The sequence below is a fragment of the Rutidosis leptorrhynchoides genome, chromosome 2, assembly GCF_046630445.1.
Source record: "Rutidosis leptorrhynchoides isolate AG116_Rl617_1_P2 chromosome 2, CSIRO_AGI_Rlap_v1, whole genome shotgun sequence".
NCBI lineage: Eukaryota > Viridiplantae > Streptophyta > Magnoliopsida > Asterales > Asteraceae > Rutidosis > Rutidosis leptorrhynchoides.
In genome coordinates, this window is record NC_092334.1 from 702014289 (window position 1) to 702017914 (window position 3626).

Consider the following 3626-nt stretch of genomic DNA (forward strand, 5'->3'; position numbering starts at 1 on the left):
TTCGAAGGTTTAAACTTGTAATCACTAGAACATAGTTTAGTTAATTCTAAACTTGTTCGCAAATAAAAGTTAATCCTTCTAACTTGACTTTTAAAATCAACTAAACACATGTTCTATATCTATATGATATGCTAACTTAATGATTTAAAACCTGGAAACACGAAAAACACCGTAAAACTGGATTTACACCGTCGTAGTAACACCGCGGGCTGTTTTGGGTTAGTTAATTAAAAATTATGATAAACTTTGATTTAAAAGTTGTTATTTTGGAAAAATGATTTTTATTATGAACATGAAACCATATCCAAAAATCATGGTTAAACTCAAAGTGGAAGTATGTTTTCTAAAATGGTCATCTAGACGTCGTTCTTTCGACTGAAATGACTACCTTTACAAAAACGACTTGTAACTTATTTTTCCGACTATAAACCTATACTTTTTCTATTTAGATTCATAAAATAGAGTTCAATATGAAACCATAGCAATTTGATTCACTCAAAACGGATTTAAAATGAAGAAGTTATGGGTAAAACAAGATTGGATAATTTTTCTTATTTTAGTTACGTGAAAATTGGTAACAAATCTATTCCAACCATAACTTAATCAACTTGTATTGTATATTATATAATCTTGAGATACCATAGACACGTATACAATGTTTCGACCTATCATGTCGACACATCTATATATATTTCGGAACCACTATAGACACTCTATATGTAAATGTTGGAGTTAGCTATATAGGGTTGAGGTTGATTCCAAAATATATATAGTTTGAGTTGTGATCAATACTGAGATACGTATACACTGAGTCGTAGATTGATTCAAGATAATATTTATCGATTTATTTCTGTACATCTAACTGTGGACAACTAGTTGTAGGTTACTAACAAGGACAGCTGACTTAATAAACTTAAAACATCAAAATATATTAAAAGTGTTGTAAATATATTTTGAACATACTTTGATATATATGTATATATTGTTATACGTTCGTGAATCAACTAGTGGCCAAGTCTTACTTCCTGACGAAGTAAAAATCTGTGAAAGTGAGTTATAGTCCCACTTTTAAAATCTAATATTTTTGGGATGATAATACATGCAGGTTTTATAAATGATTTATAAAATAGACACAAGTACGTGAAACTACATTCTATGGTTGAATTATCAAAATCGAATATGCCCCTTTTTATTAAAGTCTGGTAATCTAAGAATTAGGGAACAGACACCCTAATTGACGCGAATCCTAAAGATAGATCTATTGGGCCTAACAAACCCCATCCAAAGTACCGGATGCTTTAGTACTTCGAAATTTATATCATATCCGAAGGGTGTCCCGGAATGATCGGGATATTCTTATATATGCATCTTGTTAATGTCGGTTACCAGGTGTTCACCATATGAATGATTTTTATCTCTATGTATGGGATGTGTATTGAAATATGAAATCTTGTGGTCTATTGTTACGATTTGATATATATAGGTTAAACCTATAACTCACCAACATTTTTGTTGACGTTTAAAGCATGTTTATTCTCAGGTGAATACTAAGAGCTTCCGCTGTCGCATACTAAAATAAGGACAAGATTTGGAGTCCATGTTTGTATGATATTGTGTAAAAACTGCATTCAAGAAACTGATTTCGATGTAACATATTTGTATTGTAAACCATTATGTAATGGTCGTGTGTAAACAGGATATTTTAGATTATCATTATTTGATAATCTACGTAAAGCTTTTTAAACCTTTATTTATGAAATAAAGGTTATGGTTTGTTTTAAAAATGAATGCAGTCTTTGAAAAACGTCTCATATAGAGGTTAAAACCTCGCAACGAAATCAATTAATATGGAACATTTTTAATCAATAAGAACGGGACAGTATTTTTTTAATCGTTTAATCGTAATTTGTATTTTTATCATTCGTAATTAGTTTTAAGATTAATTTTTTCCATAGTTATTTTATATTTCTAGATTTTTAGGCTTTGCCATAAAATCCCTTAAGTGGTTTTTCTTTAGATTAAGATTTAGGTGCTTTGGAATTTTACGACGCAGTTTTTTAGACTTTAGTGCCTTTTTAAGTAATTGTCGTTTTGGATTTAGAATTCCTTTAAAGCTTTAATACCTTTAGACGCAAGTTTTAATTTTTAGTTTTTAGACTTTTAAGTTTCGACGCTTTACGTTCTTATTATTATTTTTCGACTTTTTGTTTTTCGACTCTTATTTTTCGACGCGCTTTTTCTTTCTCATTTCTACGCTTTTGTTTTTTACGACATAGAATTTTCTTTATTTTTTTTAAAATTTCAACGAAAAATTATTTTAAGCAGTTAAATTGATAGACATCCAAAATTTTCTGGTTCGTAGTAATAGTTGGATTTGTTAGTGGCGAGTTGTGGATTTTCGATTTAAAGGGTCTTGGCTACCTGCTGCATCTATTGGCTATTCGAAAAGTGGGCAAAATCAGAAAAGTCTATTAATTTGATAACTTTAATAATTTTTATCTTTATAACTAATAGGATATTCAGTGAATGCACCGAGCAAAACGTTCACCACTTGTAACTCGATCAAGACATCTAGCCAATATTGTCGCCGTTGATTTTTCTTTAGAATCATTATCTAGTCGACCGAGTACTTCAATTCAAATTTCAGATAATCCATTCTTTGAACCCGACCTCACAATTGAGAACTCGGAGGTTATTCAAGGAAAATTTAGAGATCCTGAACCACTAAGCATTCCTCCTGAACCACAAATCATACAACCAGAGGTTGAAGAAACCATTAAATCAGAATCCTCTAGTGATTCAGATTCAACAAATTCAATCATGGAAAATCCGGAACCTCTAAGTATAGAAGACCGAATGAGAGCTACACGCACTGGCCAAGGTCATGTCATTACTCAACCAGATATTAATGCACCAGATTATGAAATCAAAGGACAAATATTACACATGGTAGCTAATCAATGCCAATTTAGTGGTATGCCAAAAGAAGATCCAAATGAACATCTTCGAACCTTTAATAGGATCTGTACTCTATTTAAAATCAGAGAAGTTGAGGATGAACAGATTTATCTCATGTTATTTCCCTGGACTTTAAAGGGAGAAGCCAAAGATTGGTTAGAATCATTACCTGAAGGAGCGATTGATACATGGGATTCTTTCTGGCATCTAAAGCCGTGAGACTTCAAGGAGAAATTGCTACGTTCGCGCAAAAGCCAAATGAAACATTATATGAGGCGTGGACAAGATTCGGAAAGTTGTTGAGAGGATGTCCTCAGCACGGTTTAGACACTTATCAAATAGTACAAATATTCTACCAAGGATGCGACTATGCTACACGAAAAGACATCGACACAGCAGCTGGTGGTTCCATTATGAAGAAAACCGCAACTGAAGCTCACAAAATTATTGATAATACTGCCGCCCACTCACATGAGTGGCACCAAGAAAAAGATATCTTTCGTTCATCTAAAGCGGCTAGAGCCGATTATAGCTATGACTTTGATTCCATTTCCGCAAAGTTAGATGCTTTCGAGAGACGAATGGAAAAGATGACTAAAGATATTCACGCAATACGAATTAGTTATGAGCAGTGTGAAGAACCACACTTGACAAAAGATTGTCTCAGT

At 32.4% G+C, this 3626-nt stretch overlaps 1 non-coding gene across 1 annotated transcript; it reads right to left on the reverse strand.

The window, feature by feature from the left end:
• Nucleotides 1-3176: 3176 nt before the first annotated feature.
• On the reverse strand, nucleotides 3177-3283 carry LOC139894982 (small nucleolar RNA R71). The gene has a single exon (XR_011775454.1). It is a non-coding gene; the product is annotated as a small nucleolar RNA R71 (small nucleolar RNA).
• Between the last annotated feature and the right edge of the window lie 343 nt (nucleotides 3284-3626).